This window comes from Globicephala melas, chromosome 3 (genome assembly GCF_963455315.2).
Source record: "Globicephala melas chromosome 3, mGloMel1.2, whole genome shotgun sequence".
NCBI classification, from domain to species: domain Eukaryota; kingdom Metazoa; phylum Chordata; class Mammalia; order Artiodactyla; family Delphinidae; genus Globicephala; species Globicephala melas.
Window position 1 is genome coordinate 100,396,839 of NC_083316.1, and position 20,228 is coordinate 100,417,066.

A 20,228-nucleotide genomic window follows, 5' to 3' on the forward strand; every position below is an offset into this window, starting at 1 on the left:
AGGAATGTGTACTGGTTAGCAAGCGCGGGATCAGATTAAATGGAGGAGGAGGAAACTGGAGAATGTCTACATTTCACTAGATAACAAGAGTGGAGCAAGCCAAGAACTCAATTGGAGTTTGACAAATGAAGCAGAGGGCCAACTGAGGCTGAACTGAGCATGAACCACACTCAGAGGCCTTGACAATGCCCATCCCGCCCAATAATGATATGATAACAAACACATGCAAGTGAATTGAATAATGTAGCAACATGTGCTCCAGCTAGCTTCCCCTTGGAGGATGGAGTTTGAAAAGTTTGATAAGGTTTGAGTCACAGACGAAACATATGGTCAAGAGGGAAAGAATCTATGTTTAAAACATTGAGTTTCCAGGTACCGTGGCTTCTGTTGTCTCACTGACTTTGTTGCACTTAATGCCAAGAGTTCAAGGAGTTGAACTCTTGTTCTACAAGTTGGCATTGCTTCCCAGGAGGGACTTGGTCTGAAGTGACAGAGTTCCTTCTCTGGGAAACCCTGTGTAAGGTGGCTGAGATTGACCAGGGCTCTGATGGTTGAGATTTTGCTCCCTTTGCCATACCTCATCTGAAACAGTTAGGTCCAGGAAAAGGGGAAATGAATGTAGAACTAGAAGTAAACCTGAGTGTTTAAGATGTGGACCCAACATGACTTAAATACAAAGGGAAAAAGGAAGAAAGAAAACATAATCCCCATTTGCCCTAGCACCTAGAACAGTGCTAGAAACTGGTGAGGACTTGTAAAGCATCTCTTGGTTGATTTTAAATGGTTCAAAGCTGAAAAATATCTTAAAACAAGCCACCACACATAATTCCTCTGAAAAAATAAGCATCTGTGTTCAGCTGCTTATGGTTCAGTTATTTGACATAGTTGTGAGACTCATTTTTTTCATTGAAGTATTGTTGACTTACAATGTTGTGTTAGTTTCTGGTGTACAGACTTTTGGTGCATATTCTTAAAATGTTGTATTTAAGACAGATGTATCGTTTGTACCACCATGACCTTTGCCTGCTTACAGTAAAAGTGTGGCACCCTGTGTTTATGCATGTCTCACTAGTGAAGTCATTTGGACTGGGTGCTTCGGTATGCATGTGTGGGCAGTGGCCCACCCGAGGTCAAGTTGCCTTCATGTCAAAAAAATAAGTATTTTTTCACTAATTTCATTTATTTTTAGTACTATTATTTATTTATATTTTTTATTTTTTAACAAATTTGAAAAGTGTCGCAGACAGAACAACTCAGGAGACCTGTGTCCTCTTCCCAGCTCTGCAGTTGGAAAACCATGCAGCCTTAAGCAAGTCACTTGTCCCTCCTCGATTTAATTTCCTTAATTTGCACACAGATAGGATTTTGCTAGATAATCAGTATTTTTTAAGGACTTCATTTTATTAGGAAGTTTTAGGTTCACAGCAAAATTGAGAGGAAAGTACAGAGACTTCCTGTAGACCTCCTGTCCCCACATGTGCACAGCCTCCCCCATGATCAAGATCCCCCAGCAGAGTGGTACATTTGTTACAGCTGATGCGTCTGCATTTGCACATCATTATCACTCAAAGCCCACAGTTTACTTTAGGGTTCACTCTTGGTGTTGTATAGTTTATGGTTTCGGACAAATGTATAATGACACCTATCCAACATTATAGTATTGTACAGAGTATTCTCACTGCCCTATAAATCATCTGTGTTATGCCTCTTCATCCCTCTCCCTCCTCCTCCAAACCCCTGGCAACCACTGATCCCATTTTACTCTTCCTCTAGTTCTGCCTTTCCCAGAATGTCACGTAGTTGGAATCACTACAGTATGTAGCCTTTTCAGATTGACTTCTTTCATTTAGTAACATGACTTTAAGGTTCTCATATCTTTTGACGGTTTCATAGCTCATTTCTTTTTAGCGCTGAATTATACTCCATTATCTGGATGTACTCCAGCCTATTTATCCATTCACCTACTGAAGGTCATCTTCACTGCTTCCAAGGTTGGGCAGTTATGAATAAAGCTGCTGTAAACATGTGTGTGCCGATTTTCATGTGGGTGTAAGTTTTCAGCTCCTTTCGGTAAATACCAAGGAGCACAATTTCTGGATTGCATGCTAAGTGTATGTTTACTTCTGAAAGAAACTACCCAACTGTCTTCCAGTATGGCTGTCCCATTTTACATTCCCAGTGGCAGTGAGTGAAAGTTCCTTCTGCTCCACATTTTGGTCAGCATTTGGTGTTGTCAGTGTTCTGGATTTTGGTCCTTCTAGTAGATGTGTGGTGGTATCTTATTGTTTTAATATCAATTTCTATCAGTTTCTCTGATAACATGATATGGAGCATCTTTTCATATGTTTATTTGCCATTTGTATTTCTTATTTGGTGAGGTGTCTGTTAAGATCTTTGGTTCATTTTTTTAATCGGTTGTTCACTTTTTTATTGTTGAGTTTTAAGAGTTCTTTGTATATTTTGGATGACAGTCTTTGAGCATATGTGCCTTTCATAACTATTTTCTCACAGCCTATGGCTTGTCTTCTCATTCTTTTGACATTGTCTTTCACAGAGTAGAAGTTTTTGATTTTAATGAAGTCCAGTTTATCAATTATTTCTTTCACTATTGTGCCTTTGGTGTTAGCTAAAAAGTCATCACCATACCCAAGGTCATCTAGGTTTCCCCTATGCTATCATCTAGGGGTTTTATAGTTTTGCATTTTACATTTAGATCTATGATCAATTTTGCATTAATTTTTATGAAGGGTGTACGGTCTATATCAAGATTGGTTTTTTTTGCATGTGGATGTTCCGGCACCATCTGTTGAAAAGACTGTCTTTGCTCCATTGTATTGCCTTTGCTCCTTTGTCAAATATCAGGTGAGTATATTTAGATGAGCCTGTTTCTGGGCTCCCTATTCTGTTCCATTGATCTGTTTATTTTTTCACCAGTACTCCTCTGTCTTATTACTATAGCTTTATAGTACATATTAGGTAGTCCTCCAACTTTGCTTTTCTTTTCAATATTGTATTGGCTATTCTAGGTCTTTTGCCTTTCCGTATAAATTTTAGAATCAGTTTGTTAGTATCCATGAAATAACTTGTTGGGACTTTGGGACTGCATTGAATCTATAGATCAAGTTGGGAAGAACTGCTATCTTGGCAATATTGAGTTTTCCTAGCCATGAAAATGAAATCGCTCTCCATTTATCTAGTTCTTCCTTAATTTAATTCATCAGAGTTTTGTAATTTTCCTCATATAGATATTGTACATATTTTGTTAGATTTATATCTGAGCATTTCATTTTTTGGAGTATTAATGTAAATCATGGGCTTTTAGTATCAAACTCCACTTGTTAATTGCTGGTATATACGAAAGCAATTGATTTTTGTATATTAACGTTGTATCCTGGCAACCTTGCTGTAATCACTTACTAGTTCCAGGAGATTTTTGTCAATTTTTCAGATTTTCTAAATAGGCAATCATGTCCTCTACAAACAAAGAGAGTTTTATTTCTTCTTTCTCAATATGTGTACATTTTGTTTCCATTTGTCTAATTGCATTATCTAAGACTTCCAGTACAATGTTGAAAATGAGCAGTGAGAGGGGACATCCTTTCCTTGTTTTTGATCTTAGTGAGAAGGCTTTGAGTTTCTCACCCTTAATTATGGTACTAGCTATAAGATTTTGTAAATATTCTCTATTTAGTTGAGGAAGTTCCCTTCTATTCAATAATTTTTTAAATAGTAGCCTTCAATGGCTCTCCTTAGTGAAAGGAAACACAGAGGAGAATAGTAGTAAAAAGAGGTACATATAAGACATTTGGGTAAGGCTAGAGTTTGAACATGAAATCAGTTTGAATATAAAATCAATCTCAGAAGAACCTGTCATTTGTATTAGTGGTGGGGGTTTTTCCCCTTGGGTTCCTGCCTGCTTTGTTGCCCTCCCTGACCCTTGGTCAGTCTTGTTTGGAGTGTTCATGTTGTCAGATGTCCATCTTTTTCTAACTTTCCCCAATTCCCTGTCTGAACTTTTTGGAACTATGAACCCTAAATTGTATGGAGTTATGACTTTGATTTTATGATACATGTCATTCCCCCAAATGCAGTATGTCCTATATTTATTTTAAAATATAAAAGTATGATTTGTTTTGTGGTAAGACTTTTCTACAGTACCAGTGTGGAAAATTTTGGATACCTTTTGTGGCTAAGCTGAAGTTAACTTCTTATAAAAAATCTTTGTTTGGTTCTCTTGTTTCATTCAGTGAGCTTTTTCATTCATTCAACAAATTCTTGAGTGCCTTCCATACGCCAAACTCTGCTGAGCACTGTGGATTATGGTGAACAAGACAAAGGATCTTATCATGGGGGAGGCAGATGTGTGAGCAGATAATAATATTAAGTTATGCTGTGTACACTGAATGTGATTTGCGCAGAAACTTTGCAGAGAAGGAAGGGGCAGGAAATAATCTAAACTCGAAGTCAGGTGTAGGTTTGAATGCTTCCTTAGGAGTTACTTCCTAAGTAACCCCTCAGTTGAGTCTTTAAAGAATAAGCTTAAAGAGTAAACAGAGTGAACTAGTCAAGGTCAAGTCAGAATAAACAGAAACCACTGTAGGTACTTCAAACAGCGGGAAATTAAAATAGGGCCCTAGTTACTCTGGTGCTGGAAGAGTTGAGACACCAGACTGAGCACGATAAGGCAATCCTGAGATTAGCAAAAGCAGGAATGCCACTACCACCCCAAGGGCTGAGAGGATAAAGGAAAGAGGTCCATTACCACCCACAAATTAGGGCCTTCTAGCACAATAGAGAGTAATAAGAATGATGCTAGTGGTGCTGCCTCGTGGGAGCTGATGATATGCAGGAGACACCGCCTGTAGCAGGGCAAGGGTGTGTGTGTGAGAGAAAGAGAGAGAGAGAGAGAGAGAGAGAGAGAGAGAGAGAGTGCTGCCCTCTAATCTGCCCGAATCTTCCCTTAGCAGGACCTACCAGGAAGCCAGTCAGCTGGCAACGGTGCTTAGGAAGTCCAGTTACCTGAGAGAGTGGATCTATAGTAAATAGGCAAGTGATTGCACCACTGATTGGTAAATGAATAGCCAGAGGTAGGGGTTTGGATGGTTACGGGTGGTGGTCATGAGAGGAAAAGGGTGTACACAGAGACATCAGCCTAAGCTGAAACCCGGGACAAGGAACAGCATGGAGTGTGCTCAGGATGCCAGTGTCATGTCAGTTTCTGGTGTGAGTCAGACATCCGGAGGAGCTGAACAGTAGGCAGGCACCCCCCCATGAGGGCCTTCATGTGCCTGGTGGAGGAACTGGCTCTCCGCCCTGTGGACTTCGGAAAGCACCAAAGCATTTTCAGTAGGAAAGTGTCAAGGCCATTTTTGTGTTACAAGTTGTGTAGACTCAGAGAATGACTTTGAAGAAGCCAAAATGTACCAGTTGCCCTGCCTTTAGTTTTGTCCTTCTCAAATTCATTCAAGCAAGAAACAATGGGAAGCTGTAAGTTAAAAAATGGTAAGAAGGATGGAAAGGATAAAATTTTACTTGATGGGATGTTTGAATGTACAGGCGAGGGAGAGGGGATGAGGGAGAGGGAAGGCCCAGGAATAATACCCAAGTCTCTAACCTCAGCCGAGTGGAGGATGATGGTGTTGCCAAGTAAGGTCAAGTTTGAGGTGGGGAGCCTGCGGGCATCCAGGTAGTGATATCAAGGAACAGGTGGATACCTGTACAGGTGACCCCTGTGCAGGGGTCAGTGGTTGAATGGGAAGAGCAGTGGACCAAGACCTTTGACCTATAGGGAAGAAAAAATTAGACTCTTAAAGGAAAAAGAGAAAGAATGTCAGACAGGTTCAGGTGTTATTGGATTTAGTGGTAGGAGCTGATCTTGTTCTAAATAATTTTTAAAGGATACAGAAGTAGAAAATTGTGGTGGGTTAAGAAGTAAAAGGAGACATGAAAATGACAACAGTGAATGTATGTAGATGTCCCCCTTGAGATGTTTGGGTAGAAGGAGAGAAAAGATGGGATGGAATCCAAAGCTGAGATGGGTTTTATTTGTAGGGTTGGTGAGACTTGAGGATGTGTGTGGTCAGGTGCAAAAAGCCAGAGATGGGTTTAATCTTTAGAGGATAGAGTAGAGATGGAGACCAAGGGGCTCAGGGCTGGAGTCAGGCCTGCAGAAGGCTGGGGGAATTTTCCACAACTGCCTGCCAAGGAACTGAGCTTATGCTGCAAAGACAGTGCGTTTAGAATTCCAGCCTTTGGCAAAGAGCCACGTAGCACCTTCCAGTTACAAGCAGAAAACACCTCTATGACTGTCTTACGATTTTAGGAACCAGTCACAGAAAACTAGCAGTTATATAACACTTTGCAGCCTTCCGACTGGGTTCACGATTTCGTTTGACCTGTGATCACCTTGTTACACACACCTTACATACACCTCACTGTGAGTGGATAAACATAAACATATACATGCATACAAACATATATGTGTGTACATATGTGTGTGCTTGTTTATACACACACACACACACACACGTACATACATGGCTATATATATTTCATTGTCTCTGGGAAACCCCTTATTAGGCGTCTGAGGCTCAGAGCAGATATGACCTGACAAACCTTTCACAATCCATACGTGATTTAACCCAGGTCTTCTGGCTTCGGGTTCCTAGGGACAGACTTTGTCATTCTCATAGATTGGCCTAGAGAGTGTCATGTATAGGTACTGCCCTCTACTTTACTTCCTGGTTCCCCGGCCTTTCAGCCTCAGACATCCAGGGGCCACTCCTCTTCTTCCAGTGGCAGGTCTTCCCCTTCTGCCCTCCTGTATTCTAATGGAGAGGTTTCCCCAAGTTCTGCCCACAAATCTACCCCATCCTGGGCCCTTCCTTTCCACATACAGCAAGGAAAGACACCACCAGGGCCCTCATACTTGCAGACTTTTTCTTCATGGCCTCGTTGTCAGATTCTCTCAGCTTTCTCTGCTACCACATTTTTTCCAGTTTTGAATCCAGTATTTCTCCCCATTCTCGCTCAAGGCCCTGCCAACCCACTGCTCTTTGGAGCCACATAACCCTGGTGGGCCTCCTGATTCAGTCACGTACGACTGGAACCAGTGGGCAAGTTACTCAGCTTTATTGAAGCTAATAATTCCTCCTAGCTTACTGTGAGGATTTCAGGAGAGAATGCGTATGTGAAGGGTCCAGCTCAGTGCCAGGCTTAATCAATCTTAGTTCCCTTTCCCCACCAGAGTGGCCTGGAGCTCTTATCCACATTTCCCAGCACTCAGCACACTAATATAATTAGCAACATTAGTATATCTAGAAGGCAATTACCGTTTAATTGCTCTGGCCGCAGCCAGCCTGAAGTTCCTCTCTATTCACTTCTAATTTGGAGCTAGGGGGGTTTCAGTCCTACCCAGGCCAGTCACAAAATCACTGCCTTAAGAGAGAATTGAAAAAAACCTTCAGGCAGCCATTGATTACAAGAGAAAAGATTTGGTAATTCCCTCCATTTTGTTATATATAAAAATGCAAATATCAGTTTGTTCCTGGCCAGTGAACAAATCAGACAATTTCAAGCAGCATCTTTCTGTGACTTAGTGAATTATCCTGCTTGGTTAGAGCAGCGCTGCTCTCCAGAAGGCGTGCCCTCCCCGATAGGAGCTATACTGATCATTAAAATAAACTAGTGCCCTCGTGTAGATTCAGACTTAGAATCAAGTTTCAAGCATCTCTTCTTAAAAGATATTTATTTATATTACATACTCAATTTAAAGGAGTAAATGCCCTTCCCTCAGCCTGCAAGATTTGTTTATCTTAGCGCTACTGTGAGAACTTAATGCCCAAAGGAAGGCAGTGTGTTTTATTTCTTCTCCTCCGACCCAACGTTGCATAAAGTAACAGCAGCCTCTAATCAAGAGGAACCCGAAGTACTTTGAGATTTCGAATCCAAATCTTTACTATTAGCACTGCACACGTGCACTTGAGGAAACCTAGATTGCCTTAAGCCACACGGAAAGCATTTACATCTGTACCACTTTACTTGTGATTGCGAGTTAAAGTAAATTCTAAATAACTTTAGCTGTTTGCGACTTGGAAAACAGCCTGGGCCATATAAATTCTCCCTTAGTTCTTTTTCTGTTAAATCTTATGCCAAAGTAAATGGAAGCCATGGAGAACCTTTGAACGCCTCAGTTCTCAAATGACCCCAGTGAAGTTGGATTGGCAGAACCAAAGTTTAGTTTCCAAAGGAAGAATTTTTTTCTTTCCTTCTTGAAGTGTACACGTGACAGTTACCTTCCTTGGGGGAGGATGCAGTCCTTGGAGGAGGAGGACGCGGGAGGGCTTCCTGGGTCCCCCTGCCGTGGGCCGTGTTTGTGCCTCTCAGAAATGAGATTTCTGCCATCGGGAGCTCAGCACTGCCCTTCCTGGGGAGCCTTGGAGTCGACATCCAGGTTTCTTAGCACCTCTGCTTCACAAGTCAGTCAACTTCACTTTTCCCCTTCCCTTTCCCTTTCAAAAAGAGTTGTCGAAAGCAAGAGGTCTGGAGTTCAGTGCCACCTCTTCCTGCTGGTGAGGGCAAGTGGCTTAACTTCTCCAAGCTTCAGTTTCCTTTCCTGTGAACTGGAGATTAAAAATAGTTCTGCCCACATGGGTCCCTCTCTTCTCTGAGTGTTTTATTCTTGTACTCGTGACCACACAGTTTATTACATTACATTGTATTCTTCACAATTTATTGATTATTAGTAAATAATTTATTTAAATATATCTTATAAGAAATATATACATGTATGTATACATACATGTTACATCATATAATATATATAACATGTATTATGCAACACTGTGTTCTTACAACTAGACCACATGCCTCTTGAAAGCAGGGACAGTGGCTTCCACCCCTGTGCATCGTCCTTGGAGTCCAGTGCTGTGCTGAGCGCAAGATAGTTCTTGAGGCAGTCTTACGAAGGTTCCTCTTTAGCCGTACTGCGCCTTAGTTAACAAAAGTAGTGTCCATCAGTCAAGCCCACATTCAGAAAAATTAATTTTACTCCCCTTATATTTTAATGTGTGCTGTTTTTCTAGTACATAAATAACCCTGAAGGAAAAGAGTGACATTTATATTTTACACTTTTGCTCTAATGCAAAGGAACATATTACATGTTTGCTAATCCACTGAAAAACAAACGTTTACGTAAGCCTTTAGAGAGGGAAGTTTAAAAAACGTTTTTTACCCTTAGCCGTCAGCTCTAAGTCAGTAGTATTTGCCACAAATTGTTCCTATTAGGGCATGTTTAAGAAATAGCATCACATAATTTCTTAATTCATTACCCCGAATTAAATCTCACGTTAAGGTGGGCTGTATGTTGTCTGCCGTTTAGGGTTGTGTTTCGCTCATCTACCCACTCACTCCAGGCAGTCACTGTGCCTCTGCTTAAACATAGTCAGGAATGGGGGTCTCACTACTGCTGGGAACAGCCCTTTCCTGTTTCAAGTAAGGCATCTTGAACTGGTATACAGAGTCCTTAAAGATCTTTCTGAGATGCAGAAGTGTAAATGCCCATAATGTGTATTATTATTATTGAAGGAGAATGGAGGAGGCTAATTGCTATCCAAAAATCTGCATGACTTGTGTATTATAAACCCGAGAAAACTTTTCTCAAGAGAAGTGTATTATAGGCTCTATAGCCTCTACAATTGGGTGTACCAATTGTAAATGATTAGGGAAAGATCGAGAACGGTCAACAGAAAATCCACCATCTCCACAGCGTGGAGAGGCAGTAGTTTCGGAATCACTCATACCTGGCTTTGATTCCCGTCTCCATTACTTAGCGGCTTTGAGCAATTTACTTTTGTCTCTGGTCTTGTTTTCTCAGCAGTGACATAAAAATGATATTAAGGATTAAATGAGGTGACATTTATTAAAGCAAAACACCAACACGATGTCTGGTTCAAACTGGTGTTAAACAGTAACGAGTATGAGCATTATTATTGTGTTATCACTATATTATTATCACTGTTATTAGTATAAACTCAGGGGTGCCTGTTTGACTGACTGCAGCTGACAGTGAGGTAATGGATGTTTCTTAGGGAAGAAAAATGTGGTGTGGGGACTCTGAGTTGGCTACCTGTCTTAAGAGGCAACTGGGGATAAGGGGGTTAATAGGAAGTGTCAGCCCCCAAACTCCACCTCCCCTCAGTGGAATTGCAAGGTCCAGCTATCCTACGTGTTAACACTGCTGTAAACCTCTTACCCATACCCTTATTAAAAGGGCTGGTGGGTACCTAATACTGATCTCATCCTTATGTAGGTAAAACACCAGCTAATTTCTTATCACTCTAATCTGTATTTTTTGGTCAGGCCAGTATTGTCCAATTAAAACAACTCTTCCCCCACCAAAAGCCCTGAGGTGCAGCGTTTGCTAATTTCCATGGTATAAGTACTCCCAGCATACCCAATTTCAAGCTTCCAATGTGCAGTCACTGAGCACAGAGTTGGGGAGAGATGTGCACAGTCGCTCAAGTCAGGGCAAGCTGGCTCCAGAGCACCACTGGGTCAGAGTGAAGCATGTGTTGTGACAGTATCCTACAGGATACGATGATTAACAGAGAAACTTACAAGCAAATAGAGTAGAGGGAAAATTGTTTGTCTTCAGAATGGGTAACAGAATTCATCCAGAAAGTGATTACTTGAGCAACGTGTTTCAATGACGTTTTTCTGTCCTTACTCTGTACTCTGCAGTCATACTTAGGACAGAAATCTTTTCCTAGCCTCTTGTGCCCAGTTGGTGGTTGGGTGGGGTCTCCTTAATGACTTCCAAATTATCAGACTGTTTCTTTAACCAGTAGTTTAAAGATTTGGTCTTGGGGCTTCCCTGGTGGCGCAGTGGTTGAGAGTCCGCCTGCCGATGCAGGGAATATGGGTTTGTGCCCCGGTCCGGGAAGATCCCACATGCCGCGGAGTGGCTGGGACCATGAGCCATGGCCGCTGAGCCTGCGTGTCCGGAGCCTGTGCTCCGCAACGGGAGAGGCCACAACAGTGAGAGGCCCGGGTACCACAAACAAACAAACAGAAAAAGATTTGGTCTTGGACGTAATGCCCATGTTTATAAAAATGTCTTCCTTCCTCCCTTCCCTTTTCCTTCCCTTGCTTCCTTCCTTCCTTCTTTCCTTCCTCCCTCTCTCCCTCCCTGTCTTCTTTATTCCCTTCCCTGTGGCAGCACAGTATTTTCTATCATCTCTTTTGTAATCCTAACCCCAAGAGATCATCAGAACAGGTCATAGTATATCTGCTTTGCAAAAATGGTAGAGGAATTAGAAAACTGCTGTACTTCATAAATCTCTATCACGTTATTAATGTCAAAATATATAATTTTGACATTAAATAATGTCATATAATAACAAACTATATTATAATAACAAAATATGTAATTTTGTTATTTGGAAATCTTCATTGTTATTCAGACACCCTCACTTCTTTAATATTTTTTATGAGTGGAGAGGGTCATTTCAGCCTCTCACAAATTTAATTTTGTTCTCTCCCTCATTACAGTGAGTAAATACATTTCTGAGAACTTTTAGTGAAGTGATGATACCTAGCACTTTCTCGTTATAGTTACATCCCCAGAGATGATAAAACAGAATCCTCTCGAGGAGCTGTTTTGTTTCCAGCAGCTCAGCACTGGAGCAAGCAGAATTCTGTTACAGACCATCTCCGAACTCTTAGGGTGAGGGTTGTGTCAATGTAGTGAATTAGAAAAACCCAGGTCTTCTCACTAAAGACTTCTTAAAAGTGTTTCAAGTGCCTGATGACTCAAACTGAAGAAGAAGACGTCTGAGCTCACTGATTTGCCATTTACCATGAAGCCCTCTGCAGATGTGCTTGAGATCATTGCTTGCCCCCTTCTAATCCTTGTGAGCTTTGTTGGAAACATGTGTTTATTTTATTCTACAAGGAAATGTATGACTGGGCGTTTAGAGACATCCTTTCTTCTGATTTTCAGTCTTACATTTGTCCACCTCATTAAAAACTTGGTGGCGAATGTCATAAAAATAGTTTATTCTTCTGGTTTCATGTCGGATTCAGCTGGCTGCCAAGTTCTACACTTCATGGCAGCCCTGACGACTTCCTGGCCATCTAGTTCATGTTACACTTTGCATCGCTCTGCCACCAGAAGCTTTACCAGACTGTCCAGCCCTTTAGTGAGCCTCCAAACCCGGACCATCAGAAGCATTCCTTGAAGGTGGTTCCTGCACTTTGGATGGCTGGCATGGCAGTGTACCTCCCAGTTTTACCTTATTCTAGAAAATCAGAATACCTGAATGCAGCAAATGATGCAGACCCCTTGTCTCCTAACAGGATTCACATGGATTGCCTAACTGACTTTGGAAACCAGCAAGCAGAGTTTTACTATGGGAAAGTATTTTGGGTTCTGATCAATAATCTTCCTTTAGCCGTCTTAGTCTTTGTCTGTTTCTGGATGTCTCTTCTGCTTTCGGAAAGAAAGAAGATGACATATGGTGACATCTGGATTGGAGATGGTGATTCAGAAATTGAAATCCTAAGAGGGGCCAAGTTTAGTATTTTATTAATGTGGCAGATCACTCCACTTTGCATTTCTCACTTTGTCTTAGTCTATTTCTTGAAAGACTTTGGCAGCCTGTGCCCTTTTTCCAGCTGTTCTCACAGCCCTCTCTTCAGGCTTCTCTGCTCTCAGTCCTTTCCTGCTTATGCTGGTGAATTACAAAATGAAGTTGATGTCCTTCTGTGATGCCAAAGTGGAAAAACCCACACCACAGCCTGCGAATGTTATTCTCTCTCTAAATGCTTACTGGGAAAAAACTCTGTTTTAGTCTTTGGGAAACAGACCCTATCAATGGAAGGTTCAGCTGACGTCCCCATAGGCCTCATCAATAGATATTATAGTTTCTGAAAGAGGGACTAGGTGATTGACACCTCCTCAAAAAAAAACTTCTGAGGGAAACTGTGCAAGAAGAAGATATATGAACACAAGGTTATTGTAAGTGGAAGAAAAAACAGTCATCTCAACGTTTGTTATTCTAGACAATACCACAGTTTTTAGTGTAGAAATTCTTGATGACTCAACAGTGATCACAGTCCGGAAGTGAACTCAACAAACAATTGATTAAGTATTTACTCTGTGTAAGATACTGTGTTAAAAAATAGCATATTGTGGAAACTGAGGATCACACGTCCCAGCTGAATTCCTAAAGGTACTTAACAGTAATCCTGTGTTTTCATCTTATGTTTTTCTTGAAATGCTTTGACACATATTGGAAATGTATTAGTTAAGTATGCAATGTTCAGTTTTTGCACTGTCAATTGTGGTACCTCATCTAAGCCAGAAATAGATTTTGATCATTTTCCTTCCTCTAAGTACCTTTAGTAAATTCGGGCTAGATAAAAGAATTGGATGAAAGAATTAGTGCTTGCCAAATCATACCTGTGTGTATGTACAGATGTGCAAATATTTGCTTACTACAGACATTTAGCCTACGCTTCTTACTTAATCACCTAAGTATCAAGCTATACTCCTCTTCAGAAAAAAAGGGATATTTATTTTACAAAGAGTTTGTTTCCTGTTTTGGTTATTAAATTTGTACATTTTAATTGGAAGAATTGATAAAATATCCATAATAATCTGTTTTCTGAATTTTGTTTTAATAAAAATAAGCACATTATAATTTAAAACACATGACCAGGATTTTATTTTTTAGTTAGCCAGTGTAGCCATTTGAACTGCTTCAAATTCAATGATTAATAATTTTAAATATCTTATGATGCATACATATTGTATAAGCATTGGATTTTTAAGCTAATTCTTATTCAATTCTTGTATTTTTTCATTTTCCTTTTATTAGTAGACATAGGATTTACTATATTGTAGTTCTAGTGAATGGATATTCCTAAATAGAGATTCTTGCTCTGAAAAGGCTGCATCTAAAATTATAAACCTGGATCTCATTAACAGGAGAAACTTAGAACATCCATGTTGCCATGAAGTGCTACCGAGAAGGGAATTTTTAAAGTAACCAAGGCCCAAATTTTGTAGGGTTTGGTAGGCCAATGTCTGTCCCTTGTATAGCACTGGGAATCAAAATACACACACACACAGACTTAAGACCTTCTGAGGTTTCTGGGTGGTCTTCATGGGAAATGCTTAGTTGAGTCCACTGAGGAAGTTTAATCAGAAGGGCACTAGGCATGGATCCTGTATAATGAAGTTAACATCTGTGGAGATGGAGGATGTGGGGAAGAGGTCACCATCTTTTAATTAAGTGCAGATGTAGCCAGGGCTGGGATCAGCCATTGATCTTAGGTAGTAGTTCTCAAATGGGGTTCTGGGACCAGCAGAATCAGCATCATCTGGGAACTTGTTAGACATGTAAATTCTCAGGCCCCGACCCAGACCTACTGAACCAGAACTCTCGGGGTTGGACCCAGCAATTTGTTTTAATAAGCCTTCTGGTTGATTCTTTTGCAGGCTGAACTTTGAGAACCACTGGGTCTAGGGTTACTCAGAAGTTTAATGCTCACAAACGATGAGAGGTATGAGAACGGAGCCAAGATAACTGACTCCTGATGTAGTCTTTAATGCTCCCATGCACAGTGCTGTTTTGTCTACTTCTCTCTGAAATGAGAATCAGGATTGTCATCTGTGCTGCATACATTCTCAATAATAATTGCCAAACAAATCCACTGTAGAAATCAAGCAATCTTTGCAAAATCAAGAGTAAAGCATGACCACTTCAGGTGCGCCAAAAATCTGGAAGTTGAATTGGCGAGTTTCCGGTACATAACTGGGTAAGGGATCCAGTTCCATAGTTCCTTTCCAGAAGCCAGTGCAGGACACAGTTGGCATACGCCCAGGCTCAACTTCCCAGTGCTAAAATGTTTCCTTTTCCTTCCAGATATTTTCTTTTTGCTTGGGCCTCATTAGGTCATAGTTTTGTCCTTGTGGAATTGATAAGTTTTCATCTACAACAGAGAGTAAATGGTATTCTCACTGAATGAACAACATTCAAGTTCGCTTTTTAAAATTATTCTCCCTTTGACTCTCTGGCTCTCTCTCTCTCTTTCCTCTCCCTTAACCTCCATATTTCATTCGCATTCCTGGTGGGATCAGGATGGCAGCTGAAATAGGATAAAGGAAGTTCTACAAAGGTTGTCATGGTAGCACCTTGGAGAGGGGTCAGAGTTGGTCAGGACGGTCCTGAGGTCCTGGATCAGGACCGCACAAGAATCTCTGACTTAAAAGGTCATCTGTTCCTCCTTTCCAATGCAGGATTCTCATCTTTCTCCCTCAGAATATCTCTCCAAACCTCTAAAGGAACAGTTTCTTGCTGGGGTGGTTGTGATCTTACCAAGGAGCCCATTCCATTTGTGCCATTATTAAGAAGTATTTGCTGAGACTGGCATCCCTGAAACTTCCTCCAAAAAGTTTCCTACCCTGAAGGCAAATCCTCCTTTTACCCGATGGCTTTTTAGATTCTTAGAGAGAGAGGAGTGCTTTTCTCCAAGTTAGATATTTCCTTAGCTATGTCACATGAGGCAGAGTTTGCCAGCCACTGGCTGTCTTGACTTCCTTGCTCTGTCTTGGCATGTTCTGGTTTGCCTGTGGCCTTCTTAAGTCGAGGCATCCAGAACTGAACACAATACATATTTCCTTGTATTTACATGTGTTTATATTTTTCTTCCATTCTACATTCTTTTATCTTCTTTTGTTCAGGTACTGTGAGCATGGATTCTTCGCTTCCTCTTCCAAAAAGAATTTTAAATATTAAACTCAGTTTAAATCACTCACACACACACACACACATACAAATTTAAAAGTATCTTTGCCTCAGAGCTTAAAAACTAAGGTCCTTTCAGTCTCTAACGTTCTGGTATAAGTTAGTTCATTCTCAGTGACAGATTTTAGAAATAATGAAATAACCCCAAATCATTTGCAAGAATTTTAAACTACAAGCTAGGGCTCACAACGAAAAAGACCATATTTTAAACCAAATATACTTCAATTTTTTGAAAAAGTACAAAAAGACCAACCTTTATAGGGTTTTGTCAGAACAATCCTCTAGAATGAGGCTCCCTAGTGCAGTGGTATTTTACTTGCCTTTTCAATAAGACATAAGGAAAGATGGTCATAATCAAATTTTCTTTGAAGATGAAGTTGAGGTATTAAATCAATTGACTGTGGAATACAGTGCTTTACTGGCCAGTTGAGGGACACCTGTGGATAAGGTATGTCAGGTTCACAAAGGTCTATACACCTTTCTTTAATGATCCTCATGCCTATACCATTCTCTTTAGACTCTGCTGGAGAGAGGAAAGAGCAATTTGGAGTTATGGTCTGTGAACACCCAAAACAGTACAGTTCAGGACTGAGGATGCCTGTGGAATTCTGGCCTAGATGGTTCGGAGCCACGGCCATGTTTCAGAACAGTCTGGGGGTAAATCAGAAGAGCTCTGGACTTGCTATCGGGAAGTGGTCTGTCTGAGCTGGCTTTGCCCCTATTTAGGAGTACATAACCTTGGCCGACACATTCCTGAGTTTTGATGTCTTCAGAATAGGAAAGATATGATTGCAAACTGCGATAGACACCCTCTGCCTCCCTCTCACAGAGTTGTACTCAAGAAAGGTAAAAAAAATATTTAAGGTGATTTGAAAACAATAAAATGTTTGATACGGGCGAAGTGTTACCTTACCCCTGCAGTTCTGGCAAGCTGAAATAAGGGAGCAAGATAGACGTATCACCAGGAGCCCCGTGTGTGAGGCGATCACAGAACCTCACTGAGCCTTGGTTTCCTTACCTCCACAAAGGAGATTGTAAAGATATTTGTCTCCCAGTCTTCGTGAGACACACAGGAGAGAGTATACGTAAAGGCGCCCAGACCTAGCCCCTGCTAAGAAGTTTTGCTTCACAAATGTTTGTGAGCATTCAAACAGGAAATGCAGCTCCCCTTGCCCCCAAGCTGGAGCAAGCTCAATATATTACTGTACATTGAAGTCTCCTGTATTTTCTCCAAACATGCCAGAAAATTTGGTATTCCAACACATGCTCTGTTTACACTCTGGCTTTGGAAATACCTTCCTGACTGCTGTGCTTACCCATCCACCCTGGCCATCACCCTTTAAAACCCCTTTTTTGAAGCAAAACCAGCAATAGGTGTTAAATCAATGTTACCCATTCTTCTGGAAATCCTACTTCAGAATTCTCCCCTCCAGGCCTTTGCCTGTGCTGTAGCTCTACCTAGAACACTTCGTCCTGCCCCTTTGACTCCCTCACCATTTGTATCCTCACCCTTCAGCTTTCAGCTTAGACGTCACCTGTACCAGTCACACTTCCCTCCTCTCCAAGGTCTAGGTTAAGTGACTCAGGTTCCTGTGTATTTATTTGTCTCAGCAGGGACCACAGTATACATTTTTTTTTGAATTCCTAGAAAACATACATTGTATCTTTTATTATTTAAATATTGATTTCATTTTTCTCTTCACAGAGGCATTTTTTTTAACATCTTTATTGGTGTATAATTGCTTTACACTGTTGTGTTACTTGCTGCTGTATAGCAAAGTGAGTCAGCTGTCCGTATACATATATCCCCATATCCCCTCCCTCTTGCATCTCCCTCCCACCCTCCCTATCTCACCCCTCTAGGTAGGACCACAGTTTATTGTAACGGCTTGTTTTCTTGTCTATTTCCCCCTTGTACTGAATGCCGCATACTGGCGTGGAGAGTAGTGTTGGTCTTACCCAGCATGTACATGCGGGAATATTCCATAAATGAAGAAGGGGATGAAATCTACACAGCTTGTGCTTTTCCCTTTTCTCCTCGTATGTACTTCTTGGCGCTCCTTCAGTTACCTCTTTCCAGTAGAAATTTCTTGCCTCTATCATTTTTCTGCTTCAAGACTAGGCATTTAGTGACTGCCATGCTTCTGGCCACTGTTGAATCAAAGAGTGAAAGAAACTGAGTCCAACATTTGGAATGAGTTGCTTTCTTGCCAGCCAAGCTACCGAGCCAACTGGGGACAACATTTCATATATTCCACTTTTTTCCACCTAAGCCTTCCAGTACGTAGTTTGTGATTTTTTTTTTTTTTTTGAACTCTTGTTATATGAAAGGAAGTTCAGTATCTATGTGTAGGCTTCCAAACTGAAAATGTATCCCAGTACAAATCTGGCCAAGTGTGTGTGTGTGAGGGTGTAGGCAGCTGCTGTGTTTTCCCAAGTATTGGTGAATTAAAGAGTAAAGAAAGAAGTTGTAATGCAAATCAACCGAGGTTACCTCATCACCGAATGTACCCTGCTCATTTATTTTGACAAGCCCAACTTACTTTTAATTACCAGGCCTCCTAGTACACTGGTAAATGTAGCAATAGTGACTTTGGCAGAAGAGGAGAAATCTGTGTAACGTGAGCCTTCAGAATGAGTCCATGCTGACTCTTTATAAATGGGAGTGAGGCAATTCATTTTAAGAAGAATTTCAGTAGAGCAATTTATGTGATCTGTGACTGTAGTTACAAATCAGTGAGCCTTTTATGAGCCAAGCACACCAGACTGTGTACATTAAACGAGGGCAGTTTCTCAAAGAAATTCTGTCGGCCACTCCAAGCCATTACCCAACAGATTTTTGTAAGTCTTCATTTGGAATTATTTTCAGAGTCAGTTTGCAAGTCACTATAAAAAAAAATTTTAAATGTCGCCTGAAAATCCTAACATGAGAGGGGGGAGGCTATTTTTTAAATCGATGCCTACTTTTTTCTTATTCAGTTGGACTCCTAGTTACTTGGAGCTTTTCCCTAAATTGAATCTTCTCTTGAAGGAAGCAGTTGGGCCATCACTGAGGTCACCCATGAGAAGGTGACATGGTGTTGATAGACCTATTAGGGCCAGGGCCTCTACTGTACATTTTAATAGGTACTAGAGGGACTTCTGTTCTTGGCAATTTATCAAAACTCTGTGAGAGTAGGAAAAATCCTACAGGCGTTATGCACAGTTGACGCTCGTTACTTCTTTGGTCTTTTCCTGCTCTAGCTGACCTCAATTTGGAGTTTGGGTAAAGTTTCTCCCAGTGCCTTGGGCACATCAAGAGAAGGGGTGTGATGTGTCACCAATAGCTTCTACATGGCATTTGGGTCCTAGCCGCCTAGGCCTGTGTCCTCACATTCTAATTTTTGTATTCTTTCCCTCCCTATAAGTTTTCCGACCCAAAGTAGTAGAGCTAAGCCATTGGAAAATGTTTCCTTTCCCTTTCTCTGCTTTCCCACCTCCTGCCCAATCTCTACCGTCACCTCTCCCCGCACTTAAAAACAGCTTAAACGCATGACATACCTACTCCAGTTCATAACACATTAAAACTTGCCAATGTCAATGAAGAGAAATTAAAAGCCCAACTGAGCTTGAAATGGAATGATTTCAACCAGTCAGCAGTACCTGAGGTGGACAGCTCTGTAAGAGGTGTGCTGAGGGGTGAGGTGTGGCAATACGGGAGAAAGTCCTCGGAGAACCTGGGACCAGTGACTGCAGCTTGCAGGCACAGGGCTGGTGGGATGAGGCTGCAGTACAAATTTATAAATGACTGCGCTCTGAGGTCCCAGAGGGGTCCAGGGCAACTATGATGTGTAGCAGTAAAAATCTCACGTAAAGGCTTTTAAGCTGGACTGCCCTTTCTGGGGAGGCTGAAAACTATTTTCCACTGAGGTGTCAACCCACTCTCACCGGCCTTGAGCAGGGTTGGCCTTCTTACATCCAAGCTTTCGGGCTGGCCACATGGAGGATGGTCTCGGTCTTTTTCTGGGCTTGTCATTGGCACAGCTTCCGCCCTCCCCCCAGTCACAGTAGTGAAGTGGCACCGTGTAACTGCACAACGCCAATGACAACAAGGCAAGGACCTCTTCTTCCTCAGGCTGTAAAGCGAAGGAAATGTAATCCCCGCCTCGTAGCATTTTATTATGTTTGTGAAGGTTTTCTTTTTCTCATACTAAGAGATAAAATGGAGGTTGTAGAAAAGCACAAATTGTAACATGCTGGTGGTTTACTGGTAAGAAATTTCGTTTTACTGCTGTTGTGGTATGAGAATTTAAAACAATCGTAGAATACAAATCCAACGTTAGAATACAAATGAAGGAAGTAGCGTTTGGCAGAAGGCACCAATAAGGAAAGGGAGGAGGATGGCATTCATGTTTCATACTGGATTCCTTTGAAGGG

At 41.3% G+C, this 20,228-nt stretch overlaps 1 protein-coding gene and 1 pseudogene across 6 annotated transcripts in view; both read left to right on the forward strand.

Annotated features, from left to right (window-relative positions):
• The window catches only part of SNCAIP (synuclein alpha interacting protein), a 150,202-nt gene that overhangs the window by 52,271 nt on the left and 77,703 nt on the right, over positions 1-20,228 (forward strand). The gene's annotated exons all lie outside the window — the stretch shown is intronic.
• Positions 11,859-12,851, forward strand: LOC115860013 (uncharacterized; annotated as a pseudogene).